The 19,223-nt window shown below is 39.4% G+C and overlaps 1 protein-coding gene across 12 annotated transcripts in view; it reads right to left on the reverse strand.

Annotated features, from left to right (window-relative positions):
* KALRN (kalirin RhoGEF kinase) overlaps positions 1–19,223 on the reverse strand; it is a 524,667-nt gene that overhangs the window by 320,911 nt on the left and 184,533 nt on the right. The gene's annotated exons all lie outside the window — the stretch shown is intronic.

Below are 19,223 nucleotides of genomic sequence, written 5' to 3' on the forward strand. Positions count from 1 at the left end.
TTTAACATCTAATTTCCAAAATACATGTAATTCAAATTTTCACTGAAAACATACATACTTTCACACAATTGAAAACAGAATCAAATATATCGGCATAGAAGCTATTTATGTGTACATACAATGGATTCTGCTTTCAACATATTGAATTCAGTTCCCAGCCAAAGCCAACAAGCAGGGTCCTGTGCCTTAACATTGCTGGCCACGTGTAAATTTGGGTGTCTTCATTTTTAAAGGCTCCTTTAAGGGCTTTTTAAAACTGTAATTTCCAGAAATGTGCCTGGCAATCATTCCCTGAAAGGAAGGTCCTTGTGACTCAGCGTGTGCACTGTTAAAACTGGGGCTTTTTTCCCTCCTGATGGATCTTCCAAATGCTGCAGGATCTTTTTCAATCTGCAGTCATACTTTTCTGCCAGCCCATGCTCCTCCCTTCTCGAAAGTTCAAGACAGTTTTCTGGCCTGGTCATTGGCAATGCATGGGGCCCAAAAGCATTAGAGAATTAGCTTGCAAACACATCTTCCCTTTTTCCCCAGGAGAAGAGGGGAAAAAGAATAAAAGGACATGTTGATTTAAGTCAAATCTGGGCAGCTTTCAGAATAGCTTTTCCAGGGACATAGTATTGCTCCTCAGAAAAAGAGGTATGGCTTAAAAGCACCATCCTTCATCTGCACCATCCAACATTTGATGAGATTTAGGCAGTGGCTACTACTCTGACTGACCAGCTAATATATCTGCCACGCATGGCATTGAAGTCTTGAGAGCTACAGCATCTGCTTTAGGCCTCAAACATTTGCACAAAATGTGAAATTCCCTCCCCAGTAATATTATTGGTATGGTAAATGAGTAAAATCCATTGGTGATGCACTGAAAACATCAGAATGGTCTACCTACTCATCTAATTTTACTTTTTTTCTTTTTTACAGTGGAATGGAGATCACAGCCTTTTCCACAGAAGGAGATGCTGTTGGAAGAAAGGAAGTGTGGAAAGAAGAAAGGAAGATGAAAACAGAAAGAACAATTGAGAAAGAAGAGAAACATGGCAGAGCATGAACATATTTTGTATAATGAATGCAACTGTGAGGTACAGAACAAGAAAACCTCTTTAATACATGAATATAGCACCTCTGACCTTTCTGCAAACTGGCCATCAACATAAATAGTATCAATATTGTGGACATAAAGGCATATGTAAGATAATTTAAAACATCAAGTGTTGATATCACTGGGGTGAATCTGAAATATGCTGAGGAGAGATATTATTAACTATGGTTATAAATTGTGAGACTGTTTAGCCTCCACACGAATACTCTCAGTGCACAAACACACAGGATCATTTCCCCCATGCCTCTCTCAATTCTTAAATCACTCTTTCTGCTAATAAGACCCAGCTCCTACATATCTCACTGAAAACAACTCTATAAAGCTTACAACTAGGTTTCTGGGCTGGAATAAGGACAGGGATATCCTTCATAGGAGGCACACTGGTTTAACATATATAACTTAAAAATAAAAGTCCTTGGTGACCTTATCAGTATCTAGAAAGATTTGTGCACATATGGACCACCCCATGGCAAAGCGGATTCTGCCATGTTAAGAAAGTTCACTACCTTGAACAGTCTCAACTTACTGCAAGGAAGGAGCAGTCAAAGCTAACAAGCTTGGTCCTCTGCCTTAACGTTACTGGCACACCCCATACAACAGTCAGTGCAAAGAAAACTGTCAGAAATATAGATCTTTTTATTCTCCTTTTACCTACTGCTGAAAGGTCAGACACCTGATCCTTCCATAACTAATGCCAAAAAAGGCTGTAAAAGAAGCTTTGTTGGTGGTGCTACTGCCTCTTGCCCTTTGGAATGAGAGCTGAGGCAAAGAATCAAATCAGAAAGGGATGAATAGAAGGAGTTCTGTGTTTGGGGCTTTTTTTCTTGCAAAGCTTTATAGGGTCTTCAGTAACTTCTGCCAAGTCACCAATCCCTGTTATACTGAACTGACTTTTCCAGGGATTGATTTTTCTTCAAACACTTGACAAAGAGATCCAGGAGCCACACAGGCACATGGAGAGCCCCAGTGGCACACACAGTAACAGGTAAGTGCAATCTGTCCTTTCTGATATAAATAAATACCCACACTCCCATTGCAACCACAGCAAGGCATAGCAAATATTAACTTCATTCCAACTCTCCCTGGCTGCTGACAACCTGACAACTTACAAATCTGATCTAAAACAATAATTTAATACTAATTGATGAACAACTGAAAAACCTGTTTCAGTAAGCAGAACAGGAATGCCCTGAGGGACTGAAGTCTTCCATTTATGAACCTGAACTGAAGTCTAGGACCCAAACAGACTCAAAATCAGACCCTGCCCTCAGCTTTAGAGCATAGGCAGTGTGATATCATCTTGACACCCATGATTACATACCACTATGACTGGAAGTTCAGCCTGCAGTAAGATAGATATTCAGATAGGGGACTAAGAGATGTAACTATTGGCTGGATTCTGTGTTTACTGAAGGTTTACAGCCTCTCCAGACACTGGAGGTACAGAAAAGCAGTGGAGGGAGCAGACAGTACTGCCATACATTCCCCTTAGCACACTATGTCACACAGCATGTGTGTGTGAAAAAAGGCTTCACAACACCCTAAATCCCTACTTTCAGGTTTTTGGAGACTTAGCAATATGTTTTCAGTGGAAGAAGAAAGGATAACAATTCCCCAGCTTTTTTTGGCGGACACAGAACACCCACTGACCCCGCGGGCCAGGCTGGGACATCAGCCCATGGGTAAGGGTCAAGATGCTTCCTGATTCTTGTCCTGGAAGAGGCAATAAGCAGTCATTCCCTAACCAGCACTACCCATACTCCTTGTAACTAGATCAAATTTTCAACAAGCTTAGTACATTTTCAAGTACAAAACTGATAGGATGGAGAAGGAAGAATGGAAGAATAATCATAGATTTCTTGGGTGCCAAACACATCAACAAGTAACAACTGTTTCACTAGTAATACAAATCTCAAAGTGCTCTTAGTTACAGAAAGGATTTCTCTACTTGATTGGTCACATAGGCATGTAAGTTCCTGTATGAAATAAGTGAAAAGATAATTACTCCTTTTCAATTACAGTTCAGATAATATACAAATGGATGGTATTTATCATTTTGAGCAAACCTAACTCTGTTTCAAGAGCCTTGCTAACAGTCTTGCAGAAGTGGCTCTGCTTGCGATTTTTTTCTTTAATGAGATGACTGGTACTAACCTGTACAAGACCCGTGGGTCAGTAGTCTCATCTACAGAATTTGATCTCCCCAGCACAGTGATGATTCCACATGTCCTTCTCTGACTCTTTGCAGAAAATTAGCACCTGATTTCTAAACTTGCTTGTCAAAAACTATTATTTAACAGTGTTTAAACTGTTGCAAGTCAGAAAGCTGTCTGCTCATTATTTCTACTTTCAGTTGCTGAGCATGCTGCAGAGAGGGGTGCCTTTGAGAGCACTTATACTATACAAGCAGGCAGCTGGATACTAATCAGGTACTCACACCTCAGAGAAAGAAGAGTGAGATAAGAAAATTATTTAGATTGTAAGCTCTTCACGGCAGGGACCATCTGCCATGCTGTATTTGTCTAAGGAGCCTGCCTTGGTGGAGGTCTCCAGGTACCTATACTCATACTACAGTCTTCAACTGTCTATAATTACTTCCAAAAAATTACTCTTCAGGAAACTATAGATGTAAATCCAAAGAATTAAAAATAATGAGTAATAACAGTCTGCAAAAACACAACTGAACATGTACAGGAAAGTACAAACGGCTTACATAAATGTGGGAACACCTCATAGGCAATTTAGTTCAAAAAAACTAAAAAATGCCAAAATTTAAGTTGTAATATTCAAATATTTACAGCTATTGATAGGGTCCTAAAAAAATTGGCTTTGTGTAGACATAATGAAGCGCCAGTAAATTCTGGTGAGTCAGAGCAATCTGTGAAGATTTGTCATCTTTGACAGTCAATCATTTTTCTTCAGTTACCTCAATATGTACTGAGGAAATGACCCTAGGTTCCTTTTGAATAGTCTAGCCATGCTTATTAAATTTATTGTTTAAAAGCAACAGCTCAAGCCTTTCCCAGTTTAGCAATTGATCGGGAAAAGCATCAGTAGCAATCAAGCTTCCTCTGCACTGTCCAAGCAAGACATGCCTTATCCCTGGCTCCCAAGACACTACATCAATCCACATATCTATTATGCACAAGTAATCATTTCAGGATGGCAGTTAATGTTGATTGTAGTGCTTAATTTTTTCCGGTATTGATACTTGACCAGAAACTGGAGAAAACACTCAGATCAAGGTATTTGGTTAATCCATCAACCTTTTGGCTGTGCTCATCTGGACTAGATTTGCAACGGTGAGCACAAAATATTTGATAGTTGATATGTCATTTCAGTTGCTACATTGCTTTTAAGCAAAGACCAGCTTCTAAGTGTAATAAAAATACCACAGAATATTTGTGAAAACAATACTTACAATACTTACTTGGGAAAAAAAAAAAAAAAGCATAAAATTGAAACTCAGAAGCAGATGTGATAATTTTGTCAAAATAAATGCCTCTATTTCGGTTTCTAGGGTACTTTCATTAGGTTATTTTCTCAAATTTCCTCTTTAATTCAGGCACATTCTAAATCTTATTTTCTTTGGCAAGAGCCTGCTTGCTGGGTACCAATGAGTTTAAAGACTTCATGCTTTCTGATTAATCTTTCAAATACCTATCATTGATTGTGTGTATTTTTCATCCTTACAGTTTGGCCAAAGCTTCTGGCATTTAGAAGCTTCAGTACTTGATTAGCTGAAATAACATAATATCTCCATTCCCATTTTGCAGTCATGAGTTAATGACAAAGAAGCACATTTGGCACGCCTGTTGGAACGCTAAAAGCACAGATCTGACATGTATAGCATCTCATTCAAAATATGATTTGTTAACAGTGAGAGCAAGATCTCCTTTAAGGCGGGTCACTGTAACCTTGTCAGCAGACACTCTCAGCATAACAAGTAGCTCTACAAACATCAATTTGTAAGTAAAAAATCTACAGGAACTTAATTATTTTTGAGATCACCATTCCTTTGACAAATGTGGCTGTAGTCAGCCAATTGATTCACAAGCTGAGGGTGGAAAAGGGAGAGGAAGACAAGAAAAGTGGGTATGTGAAAGCCTCCAAGCACAGACTGTTATCCCAAAGGCCTCATTTCATACTGAGACCAAAGTAACTGCTGCATAGTTTCCATATCAAAATTTGCCAAGTATTACTTCAGTACCTTATGTGTTAATATTTTTGATCAGTTGCAGGTTTTTATTTATCTTGTCTGTGGTTTGTTTACTCAGCTTGAAAATGAAGCTAGATGGGGAGGTTTATAATCAGCATTACTGACTTTCATACTTTGGTTCTATGTTACCATGTTGAGCCTGAAGATCATCTTGTCAATAGAAATAGTCAGTCACCTATATTCATAACATACTTTCCAATACATTTAGAGGACCAGATAAAGTCCTTTCTAGCAGACCTGTTTGTCAAGCACTCCTGAATTAGCATTAGTTATTAAAATATTTTACTCCATTTATTACTTCGCAGCAGAATGTATCTTGCTCACAATCACAGTCACCATGTATGTTTCTAAACTTCAACACCGTCAGTCTGAGTTGTTCCCCACAACCCCTAGTAACTGTGGCTATTCGGCGTGATGAGGCAGTTTGTCTTCTCAAAGATCCCAGGACACCTGCGACTGCTAATCCTCACATCTCCCTTATGTGCTGGTCTGTCCGTGGCCAGCGGAGGAAGTTAGTGATGCACGTCCTGAGAGCACCATTACTCTGGAATAACAATTCACTGAAAGCTCCCACCAGAGAACTTCAGCTACCTAAAAGGCTGTAGGTAGACAGACTTCATCCTAAATTTTCCTTCTCAACATTTTTTAACTTGGTTTCACCATGCTTTTTTGTAATTACAGGAGAAGCAGCCATCCAGTCTCCATTTCCAATTAATCCTTTCTTCCTTACTGTGACCTGAATTTGTTTCTTCTCTTTCAGTGCTGAAAAGGAATCACTCATTCTCACTTCTGTCTTTTAAAAAGAGAGAAAAAGAAATCGAAGCCAGTTTCACACTGGCTGGAGCTGGACATAAAGCAGTGATCTAGAGAAATTTCAGTGACATGTTGTAAAAAGACTTGGAGCCAGTGAGGTCTGGTCAGACAAACCTTCTGTCTCTGGTTTCCAGCCACTGCTCTTAGGGGACATGAGGTGTGATTGCAAATGGCACAAGAATGCAATGTGTGGGCTGAACAATGCCCACATTCAACCCCTGTCTCTGGCCCCATGTCAACAGGAGGGAAGAGAAAGACAGAAAAAAACCCAAATATTTTGGCAGAATCTAACCAGTGCCAGAATGGGTGATCCTGCTATTCTCAAGCAAGTAAATTATTTTGGTATTTGATTTTTACTCCTAAGAAAAATGGCTCTGAAGGCAAAGCAATTCTCTTGTAAAATGATGTAATCTAGGAAGAACTCAGACACCAGCTAGGTGTAAGAAAATCTTTTCCCAGTATGTAACCATGACCCTGTGAGCTCCTGGGAGTTGTGAGAAGTGCAGGTTCCATATGATATCTCTGTCAGGATTCAGCAGGGTTGTGTTGCGTTGTCTTCTACCCGGGTAAAAATCCTGATCTACATCATTACACCCTGGACCAGAACTCAGACCCAGAGCTCTGCAGGCATTCGTCCTCCTATTTAATTGAGCAAATAAACACTATTTGAGAAGCTTCCTGTCTTCATTCAAATAGCGAAGATATAAAACACAGCTGTGTCCAAGAATGCATGATTGCAGCTGTTAAAGCCAAATCTAGAGGACGAATATTATAATTTTTCACATTCCTTCATATAAAGCCATTTAGCCTCTTCCCCTTTTGTTATTGCACGTCTACTATATTTGGATCAATATCTGGCAGGTCTTCCTTGAAACAGCTGCTGACATAAATATGAAATTAATCAGGGCTTTGTTTTTGTTGAAGCAGAGCTACATTTAAAGATTTATTACTACAACAAAGAAATATTTGAACAGTAAGTACCATTCAACTATCTCTTGAGCATTTAAAATCTTGTATTTGAGATGATTTAGCAGAAACAAAAACGTTTTACTAAATGAAAATTATATGTTATTGACATTTGCTGGAAAAATAAATATTAGAGTTGTGTTGAAATATAAACACCATTCCTGAAAAAGTTTGGATAAGCAGAGGCTATTGAGAATATGTTTGGAGATTCAAATCCACTGGATTCCAGGTGAGAAATAAATATATATGGTTGTGCTTAGCACAGCCAAACTAGTAAGATTTAAAAAATAAAAATACCTTTTTGCCTGCACTTTAAGCATTTTTTGTAGTTCAAGCAAGGAGACCATGAAGTCCATTTCACATGCAGTCACTATAAAGTTTAGTCTACAGTGAACACTGCCAGGTTTTCACATAAGGAAAAGGATATTTCATCTGGGCAATGACTGCTTGGGGCTCTTAGTCCCGGGATCCTGATTTATCAGTTCAAGGCACCAGTGGCTTAAAAAGTTGAGTGAATGGTGCATGGTGAACAGCTTCAGGGATTCCAGTTGTCATAGTAAAACATAGTCACCCCAGAATGAAAAGTCTCCAGACTGCAAATACATATATTTTGTTGAAATGTGTTGTGGGAAGAAGAGTTACCCATAGTGGAAAGGCCATTCGTAGCACAAATAAGCCTGCAAACATGTTCGGCTCATGCAAAGAACGATTAATGTAGGTTTAGACAGTAGACAGCAGCACATGGTGAAATCCAGTGTATGTCCAAAGGCAAACACCATGACAAATTCAGTCCTGATGTAAGCAGGTATAACCACTCTGGGACTCACACACTCGATCCAGTGCTCAACTGGGCTCACAGATGAGGATAAGAAAAAATACTAAAATAATTTTTTTAAAGTAGTACTGACATTTCTTGCAGTAAGCACTTAGTAGTTCTCAAATGCTACTCCTGGCAGTACAGGGGAGCAATGCATATCCATGTCTAGAAGAGCTGTAATTAAAATAAGGAATTAAGGAAAGAAAATGAGAAATTACACAATAATTCAAAATAAGATGTTTCATGATGAGTGCAGGTTATTATGAAAGTGTGTACTGAATTAAAAAGTTAAAAAAAAGGCTTATATAACACCAAAATATTCTGTTTAGGCTTTTTCAGATGAAATATCTTTTCTTCATTTTGTTCCTTTTTTTTTGATCAGACAACATAAAAAAAAAACCAAAAAAACAAACCAAACCTTTGAATTATATTAAAACAAAGTATTTTGATCAACATGCTATTTTAGAGGTATTTTTGGTGAGAAATTTCTAAAGCTTTTAGATTTGCCCTTATTTAAAAACCTGCACTTCAAAATAGCAGATTCTTCCACAAATAAGTAACTTAGCTTCTGCACGTTTCAAGGGCATAGTTCAGCATGAGATTTGCTTTGCACTTTTTATCTCCTAAGCAGAAGTGATATAACTATTCTTTAAGGCTTACAAGATTTTGGCCAGAGTCCACATGCTCATTTTATTTAAGAGCACACACTGGATGCAAGTGCATCAGTTAGGAGGAAAGGTTGAGTGCTACATCCTAGAAACACTGTGCAGTCCCTGCAATGGGACTTTTTTTGCTATATATAGTACGTGAGAATTTGAGTTCTCTTTAGAAGTGTGATTTGAAAGCTGATACCTCCATTTTCCTCAGGTTGGACAATGAGGACTGACAATGACTAATACATCAGTAGTACTCATTTTTTTTTGAGCTCCACCCATATACAAACAAAACAGATCTTTGTAGGCACAATGATTTACCCAAAATAGTTCACTTATCAGATAGATACTTCCTGCCATGCCAGGCTGGGTGAAGACTGCTTATGGTACCACATCCAGAAGGGCTTGCTCTGAACCTACAGACTCAACCTATGTTATAAGATACACTTGTAAAATCAATTTTGGTGTATTCCTTTACACAGTAGACTTTACTTATTCTTTCCAATAACCACCATGATGGCATTGAGAGGAGAAAAAGTTCTTTTTTCTGAGTCCTCAAGAGACAGTGGATACTGACATGTTATTCAAAATCCAGCTTCAAAACTTCTAGCTCATGTCCAATTTTTTTCTGAAGCTGTCTCCTAGCAAGGCCAGGCTTTCTCACTCTGTCTAGCAAGGGAGACTAAGTCTTGCCCATGAAGCTGCTTTCTGTGAGGTATCCCTTATTATTTGTATGAAGACATAAATGTGTGATAGATCAAAACCACTGATGCTGACTGAATACAAGTTGATAACTCAGTATTTCAAAGGGAATAGAAGACCCCAAAGATACGATTGACCCCCAGAGTGAGAGAACTGGATGCACAAAGCTTCTAGAGAGTAAAGATGAATCCAACAGCCAAATAATGGCATCAAAACCTGGCAATAGCTGTGCAGACCTCAACTGAGTCTCTAACACTGCCTGTCTTCCCAAGAGCACTTGAAGTATTGAGCACCTGAGCACTCCACCTTCAGATGTTCTCACTTTTGCAGGAGACTGAGCTCCTTAGATGCCTGTGTGTGATCCCCTCAGTTTTACAGTCCACCACGCTAAGGCACTTTCCCATCCTAATAGGAAGTCACATATCGGTGTCACGCCAACAGTTTTAAGGCTGTTTCCCTTTTGATCCTGAATTTCCATTATGACCACTTATTATTTCAGTTCTCCGTCAGCACATCTTCCCATCAGTCACCACAAATTGGAAAAACTCAGAGCAACTCTTTAATCAACTAAAGTAGGTTCAGACAAATGTTCAAAAAAGTAATTGCCTGGTTTCAACTGCCTGCTCTCTTTCTCCTATTAGCTATATTGTTTTTCTATCAAAAGCACAATAAAACTGCACAGGTAAGACCATCTACAAGTGCCACATGTGAATGTGCATCACTCTATTCATCTCAGGAACTGCATACCCAAGATTGTGCTTTTCCTGCTGCCAGACCTGAAAATTGTTTCAACAAATTAATGTATGCCAAAATAGGAACAATGGGAATCTGCTAGTCAGAAAACTCTTACAATTTATCGTAGACATCAGCCAGCTCATGGCAATAAAAATCAGAGAGCAGATTCATCAAGCACTGCACTTAAGGATACTTGACCTAATATTGAGTGGCTTATTTGATCTGGAAGAGACACATCAAAGATATGTCACAGGCCACATCTACTCTACCAGACTAATGGGTTTCCTACCTGTGAGTTAAACTAATGCAGCATAACATCCTCTGTAGAAATGGGCCTAATGCAGCAGGTTTCTGTAACAAGTTGAACAACCACAGTCACCCTCCTGGACAACACCTGGCACGAAACAACAGAAAGCATTTCACAGTCGCTCTGAAAACCTCTAGCCTTGCATTGGACACATCACCCAGTATAAAAAAACCTACTAAGTAAAACACCCTGACACTGAGATAATACAAATAAATGGAAATATTTTCCTTTCACTTACAGCTTCACAATTTATTATTTTTTTTACATCTGGCTAGAGAACTGCAGTCCAGGGGATGAGACCGAGAGTCTGGCAATCCTAGCTAGGTTGCTTGCTGCCTTCTTGTGTTTCTGTGTTATAGCTCAACTCTACTTCCATTTTTTTTACCTGTAAAATGGGTGTTACTGTACTGTTCTTTATTGAGGCCAAGGCATTCTTCCAATGAATGTATTATATTTGCCACATTTTCAGACACAGGTAGGATACATAACTGCAGGAGAACTACAAATTGCAAACAGTCACGGTCGCTTCATGGTTAATTCACAAAAGCTTAAGAGAGATCACTTAATAATCTAAGCATGTGCTTATTTACCCATGATGGGCTATATTCTCTGTTACACGTGTGCTGATTTTATATAGGGAGCATTTATTGCTCTATACATATGCTTATCTAATTGTACTGAATACACATGCTTTATTAAACTCATAAATGAGCACATTTATGGGTCTATGTGAAAGTAGAGTCCTTCATATTTTATTTATAAAGCAGGACAATAGAACTGCATTGACATAGAACATCCATTTAATTCAGAGGATTTAGGGTCGTCCCACAGATTTTGCTATTTTTTGCCAGAATCAAAGCTTTTGGGTTTTTTAATTAGATTTCCAGCCCATCTGCTTGCAGAGATAGCCTTGACAATATAAACTAATGCACATTTGTCTTGCTGAGTCTGCAGCCAGTGGAAAGAAACAATGAAACTAGGAGAAGAGTGATCTTGCACCCTCCATCTTACTGGGGTGTTAACTGAAAAACCAATTCTGACTGCCTAAATACCAGGATTTTTAACTATTTAATTGCTGTTAATTTTGCCACCAAACCTGCAGATAAAATGTTTGCCAATGCCCTGAACTTTTCACATAAGCTTTTGCCTGTTTTGATGACCATGCTGCACAATTTAGCCTGTCAAATTAGGACCAGTCAAGTACCTGGCCAAATATATGTGTCTTCAATTTTGTTCAAGGATTTGCTCCTTTTTTAATGTGTGGAGCAAAAGCATTGATCATAGCTTAATCAGACAATAGTACCAGAAGCCTATAGTGGAAAAGATTGCAAAACCACAATTATTTTGGATTTGATGTAGAACCCACAGGAGCACTAGCCTAATACATAATTTCAAGTGCTTTATGGTATAAAACTAAGGAAAACAGATTAAAATCTCTGTTGCTATGACATACTTTACAAACAGCATAGAAAATATAGCTCAAATAGACTCAGATTTTTTCCTACCACTTGAAAATAATAAGAACACTGCACTGGTCTCTTATGAGAGTGATGTCATACCAATTCATAGTACTTCAATGCTAAAATCACCCACAAAACTAAAGACTCTAAAAAGAACTGATGGTTCTCGTATCTTCTGTAATTACTGCTTCCAAACTTGAGTAACTGTTTCAACCCTCTTTGATAAAAGCTCTCCTAAAATCATTAATGATGTGTGTTTGTCCATCAAGCAAGCTCACACAGGTTGTTGATATCTGAAAATAGATAAGACTGAGTCTGAGTTTATGACAGTGGTTGCTGCCTGAATGATCGCATTGTGGGGATGCTGCATGGAAGCAGTCATACCCTGATATCGGATTTTGAAAGGACAGCCATGTTCAATGGCCATGCTTCTTTAATCCTATGGTCTGTCTGATAAAAGTGTCTTCCGTCTGGTTCCTGTTTGTATGCTTGTGCCTCACAATATAGGGAGCTTAATTAAGCAATTAAGATGGTGCATGAAACACGTTTACACTTGCTGGATATGGATGAACTTACGTACACACAACTGCTTTTCTGGAGGAGTATCACAGTACTTAAACAACAATTAGGAAAATTACATGGGAAGTAGAAGCCTGCAGGCCAGCCAGGCCTTTTACTGCTTCAGTTGACCTCTTGCATCAATATCCAATTTTATTTTAGTAAATTAATGTGTTGTCCTAAAAAAGTATTGATATCTTCCTTTCATTTGTAACTAAGCAGTTATGGTGAATGCATGTTTCCACCCTGACGATTTCCTTCTTATCCCCCTGGCAATTTACACAATGAATAAATATCTTGTGTCACAAGATGTAAAAGAGTTGTGGAAAAGTCCTAGACTTGGTGAATGATTGCCTAAAAATACCCTCTCTACTCTGTTATTTTGAGATACATTTCTTCCTTGGTTCTGTATGCAGAGCCAATATATATTTCCAATACATTCAGATTCTGTTGAAGTCAGCTGTAGCCTGGAAGAACCAATAGATAAATCTTGTGATTTCCATAAGAGGCATCTATCAAAGGTAAGAAGAACTAATTGTTTGATAAAATCTATCCAGACTGAGTAATAAAATTACCTGATCTATTAATGTTTCCAACTACTTTCAAATCCACAAAAAAAAAATCCTGTTCCATATTCTGGTGATAAACACTTCTTGGCTCTTCTCTCTGACCCAAAACCAAAAAGCGCCCCTTACATTACTTTTAGCATTGGAAGAACAAACCTATATGCTAAGAATGTTATCATAACCTGTTTATCATCTTTCATTCTGAATGATCTTAAAGACCTTTGCCATGAGTAATCGGGTGTTAAATAAAACGCATTCTACGATCTCCTCCTATGACAAGGTGACCTGCTTATTGGATGAGGGAAAGGCTGTGGATGTTGTTTACCTTGACTTTAGTAAGGCCTTTGACACTACTTCCCACAACATTCTCCTGGTGAAACTGGCTGCTTGAGGCTTGGATGGGCACACGCTTCACTGGGTTAAAAACTGACTGGATGGTTGGGCCTAAAGAGTTGGGGTGAACGGAGTTAAATCCAGTTGGCGGCCGGTCACGAGTGGTGTCCCCCAGGGCTCGGTGTTGGGGCCACTCCTGTTTAACATCTTTATTGATGATCTGGACGAGGGGATCGAGTGCACCCTCAGTCAGTTTGCAGATGACACCAAGTTGGGCGGGAGTGTTGATCTGCTCGAGGGTAGGGAGGCTCTGCAGAGAGACCTGGACAGGCTGGAGCCATGGGCTGAGGCCAACTGGAGGAGTTTCAGTAAGGCCAAATGCCGGGGGCTGCCCTTGGGCCACAACAACACCCAGCAGCGCTACAGGCTTGGGGAGGAGTGGCTGGAGAGCTGCCAGTCAGAGAGGGACCTGGGGTGTTGATTGACAGCCGGCTGAACAGGAGCCATCAGCGTGTCCAGGTGGCCAAGAAGGCCAATGGCATCCTGGCTTGTGTCAGCAATAGCGTGGCCAGCAGGGACAGGGAAGGGATCTTGCTCCTGTACTTGGTGCTGGTGAGGCCGCACCTCGATTCCTGTGTTCAGTTTTGGGCCCCTCACTACAAAAAGGACATTGAATGACTCGAGCGTGTCCAGAGAAGGGCAACGGAGCTGGTGCAGGGTCTGGAGCACAGGTCGTACGAGGAGCGGCTGAGGGAACTGGGGGGGTTTAGTCTGGAGAAGAGGAGGCTGAGGGGAGACCTCATCGCCCTCTACAGCTCCCTGAAAGGAGGTTGCAGAGAGCTGGGGATGAGTCTCTTTAACCAAGTAACAGGCGATAGGACAAGTGGGAATGGCCTCAAGTTGCACCAGGGAAGGTTTAGACTGAATATTAGGAAGCATTAAAAGAATCTCTTTAAAAGAACAGGTTGCTGGGCGTTGGAATGGGCTGCCCAGGGCAGAGGTGGAGTCCCCATCCCTGGAGGTAGCGCTGAGGGATATTGTGGACTTGAGAATGGTCAGTGTTAGGTTAATGGTTGGACTAGATGCTCTTCGAGGTCTTTTCCAACCTAGATGATACTGATTCTGTAATACTATGCTTTAGAGTATTTCACTGAACAACAAAAGCAGAGGGAAGTGCCTTTTTGTACTGGACTTAGACAAAGAATAAAATACATCCCAGAAGATCTTTGACAATTTCCTTTGAAAAGGAACTTAATTCTTGGCTAAAACAATGAGAAATATGAGAATAAAAGCAAGGACTTAAAAAGCTATGTGCCAAAAGATGTTCACAGGTGCAGGAATTAGACTTTTAACAGAATCCCTAATTACACATCTGACTTGTGGCATTTTTCAAGGCAGCATGAACACAGTTAAAGTTCTTTTGTGCATTTGTGTCCTCCCACAAAAAAAGGCAAAAACGTGTTTTCATTTGTAAAAACAGTTATAAATCAACTACCTCCAAGCCGGCAAAGTGAGCACAATATTGGAAAGATGGACTTCAGCTTCTAGAAATACTGACTTGTCACCAATTTTAGAAGCCCAGAAATGGAGATCAAGACAATTTTGCACTGGTACTGTATCCCATACATTTATTTGATTTATACTGCTCCACTTTCTGTACCTTATGCAAACAGGTCTGCTTTAATTTTCCAAGTGCCACTGGGAATGTACAAAATATAAAATATATATTATAACATGAGGACAATTAACATCTTATTCACTAAGGTAAATATTTCTAAACCTAGTGTCTAAGTTAGAGCAGGTGGATGCTCAAGTGGCCTCTTTCTCGAAGGTACTGAGTTGATTTTACCTAACAAAAATGTATGCCTTTTTCAGATAATTAGTAGTGCCCGACAAGTCATCAGAAAAGTGCTGCTGATGCTAATATACCACAGATGCAATTTAACAGCCCATAAAACTACAGAGATGAAGTGTCCTACAGAATTCATTTCTAAATGAAAATCCCAGGAAACCTTTTTAACTTATCCTATTTTCCTGTCACCTACCACATACCATCTGACACTGCAAAATCACTGGGGTGGCTGTTCTGGAAATTAAGGAGAAATTGAGATTTCCAGTAAAGCCTGGTAAGTGTGGAATGATATAACAGTTGAGTTCTGCCTTGTGAATGGAGAAGAAAGAAGACATACAAAACCTGCACATATTCCTTGTGTATTTGATTCCTAGCCTAACAGTTCATTAACAAAGCAAATCTTCCAGACATTCTTCCTATGGGTAAGACTGTCTGCTACTTTCCTATGTACCTGCTTTTTAATTAGATTTTGGAATGGAATTGTAGCTCCTACCCACAAATTTCCAGTGGGAAGCAAAATCTAAACTAATCCAGAGACGTTTGCTTCTCCAGATGCATTTTCTGACCTAAATTACAAACACCGTAGAAACAGAAGAATGGAGAAATAAGGGGACATAACCACAAAATTGGATGTGATTAATCAGTGTTGTAAGAGTTCAGTTCTGTCTTGAGAATGGAGGAAAAAGAGATCTCAAAGAAAAATAACAAATTGCCTATTTGATTAATTCTTAGAGTAACAGTTTTATTAACAAGGCAGCATTTCCAGCCATTCTTCCGATGTGTAAGATCACCCATTAGTTTAATAGGTACCTGTTTTTTATTTAGATTGTGTTTTGGAATTAACAGTTCTTCTGTAAGTTATTCTACTCCCTAGACTCGCTGCATAGCAAAATGGTACATTTGTGATGAGATGCTTTTATCAAGTGCATTTTTTAAGGTCAGGAGGTGGCACAGTACATGGCCAATTTCTTATGCAGAGCTCCCAAGACAGTACTGGGAAATGCAAGTTTAAAGACCCTGCTTCCGAGAAATGAGAGGTGGAATCAGTGCGTACTATTAAAATATTTCCACCTCATGCAGCATAACTATAATAAAATCATTTAAGGTTTTCTGTCTTCTTCTATCTTCCTATCTTTTCTTTCTGTCTTTGTAAAAATATCAGCTAATTTTGTTTCCCAGACCTTTGTGAGGTGTCTCCTGTATGGACTGGTAAATTCAGGTTACACAATTAAATCAAGGGAGACCAGAACTCAATGTTGAGTCCAGAACTAAAATTCAGGAATTTGTGTGTCTTCCCTGATGTTCCAGCATGGCATCTACCTTTGTGCAAATGTGAGCTACATGTGTGGCCTAAATTAAAACTGAGGATCTCATCTGATTACCATCTACAAAGATCACAAAAGACACAAGCAGAGCTGCTAATAAACATAAGTCCTCAGCTGGTGGTCTAAGCAGAGCTGCTAAGGCTACTGAAAAACACAGTTTTGGTCTCCAATTAGGACTCACTCACAGTAGAAAAACAATGGAAGGACAAATTTGTATTGCTGCATTAGTAGAGGACTTTGGCCTCTAGGGCAGTCTACTACTGAATCACAGAAGACTGAGATAGAAGAAACCTATTAAATCATCCTAGCCAGGGATGTTGTTGGTACTTTGCCAAGAAAGAATAGTAATCAGTACCATAAACCTATCTTTCTTGCAGCTAATCTTTCACTAGCTTTAAATTAAAATGCAAATAAAGAGGAATGGTAGGAAACTATTGTAGAGGTATAGTTTATACTAATATCATTTAAAGAATAGTTGAAATATGGAATACAAAAGTCTCCATCCACTATTACTGATGGTATGCCTTTTTCATGTGATGTACAGATGTTCAAATAAATAAAATAACAATCAAACTTAACTCATCCTTCTAGTAAAAGACTAAGTGCTAATATCACTGCATAGATAATAGATATTATCAGTTCTTCCTGTATTCCCATGGGAAACAGGGTGATAGAGGAGAGTTACATCATATCAACATTGCACATAATAAGAGTAGTGCACAGGAAAGGCATGTGAAAGCAGCCTGAGTTTGGCTGGAGATGAACTGCTGCTGCTGTTAGAATTTTCAGAGAGATGCAATTGTTCTACAAAGCTAATGCTCTACTACAATTTGTATTCAATGACTTTAACCAAAATGACCATTTAGCAAAGGCGGCCCTTGTAAATACCACATTGAGCTTACAGCAGGTTCCTCCTTTCTCTTGCTTGCACTGCTGTGGGGATATCGGGAGGAGGTGCAGGATGTTACCCTGAATGCAGCTGCAGGATAAGAGAAAGCTGGTTTGGTGCTTTGGCTTTGTGGTGAAGTACCACAAAGGAACTTTCTAAAATATTACATCCCTGGAAAATTCTCCAAAGACTAAGGTTTCTTTTTAAACTTAGACATAAAATCAAGCCCTGCATACACAGGCAGAGAAGCCAATGCTCCCTTCTTAACAGTAGAAAAGTACACTGTGGCACACGTTGCAGACCAGACAATATCTGCCAAGCCAAAAGCATGTTTGAGTTAAACTTTTCTGCTGTTTCTTAGGGGGGAAGGAGAGATTCTAGAATTATTTTGCTTATTTATGATTTTATTTTGTGTTAAGGTATTTATTTCTCTCCTTTTTTTTTTTTTTTTTTCCTTAATCGAAGTAGCCCAACAACCTCACACCATATAGATACAATTACATTTTGCTGCACGCAGCATTACAGGATCCACAGGGAATTCTGCAGCAGTGCCAGGATCCACAAGGAAAACATAAAATACCACAGACTGACTTGGTTAGGAGCACCTTGTGGAAAATGAGAAGAAACCATTGATGAGATTTACAACTGTCTACCAAACTTGGATACCAATTCCCTTTGTAAACAGCAGGGAATTGAGCATCCCAACCTCTGAGACAAATTTTGCCAGTCCCAAACCATACTTTCCATGCTATAAGAGCATCAGCCTGCTCAATACCATATGTTACCATGAATTGGTCATTGTTCTATTTTAGGATGATCCAATTTTTACTACCATAAACTAGGCATGCACTTTTATGAGCATGGGAACTGCTGAACCTTTGGTAGTGGTTTGCACATTGACTCTCTAACGTTTTGTAAGAAATTTGTCTCTTATATGCTCTGGAGATACCCCCTCTACCTGCAGTCTCTAAGAAGGGGTGAGTTCAGACCACCTTTCCCTCTCTGGAGATACTAATTAGGCTATTTCCTTGATGCAGCTGCCTATTCTCATTAAATCTGTAGGATTTTAATATGCTTGAGAGTCTTCTCCGACAGATTTGTTTTAAACAGTGACTGACAGCACGATTGTGTAAGCTTTTTATCATTTGGAGACAAGACTAAAAATATATTCCTGAAGACATATCTTCAGTCCCACCCAAGCTGTGCACTTGGGAATACAGAATTTGGAGCAGCATCCACAGCACTTGAATCCCTCTAATGAGGATAAGGACCAGGCAGTCTAGACTGAGACAACTCCACTTCTGTGTCTCCCATTATTTGCTCCATATTGGCACACAGTAAAGGTCTCATCCATTCTCCATAGGAGTTTAGAAGAGCTTTCCATTGACATTAAGATACCTTTGAAAATATTCCCATTACAAAGCAGACTGAAAAGCACAGCAGTTGTTTTCCTGCTCCTAATGACATCCATGAAAAAGGTGGCATAAGATACTTCCAAATTATTATAATTTCTAAGAGCGAGAAGGATATAGCACATACTGGAGTTACTGATGAGGAACACAAGCACCCATGCTGGAATGAGACAAAAAACATGTTACAGTCTCTGCAAAAACCGTAGGAAAGAGATCACCAGAAAGAAAAGTCAGGATTGGCTAAACCACTGCATATTCTGCTGACAGCTGCTGACAGCTTCAGGAGGGAACCGTACACGGCCAGTGCCAGCTCTGCTGCCAGCACGCCGCTCCCACAAAAGGTCTCAGTTTGCTAATTTTAACTCTTCTGAATTACTGCTCACATTAAAGCAAACCTGCCTTCTCCATGGAAGTCTCCAGGTCACTGCTGGCTGGACCTCTCAGAGTACCGCAGAGACACAAATCTGATGGTTAAAAAGTCCACAAGGAGCATGCAACAGCTTTAAACCAGCACCAG

The sequence above is a fragment of the Athene noctua genome, chromosome 7, assembly GCF_965140245.1.
Source record: "Athene noctua chromosome 7, bAthNoc1.hap1.1, whole genome shotgun sequence".
In the NCBI taxonomy this organism is placed as follows: Eukaryota; Metazoa; Chordata; class Aves; order Strigiformes; family Strigidae; genus Athene; species Athene noctua.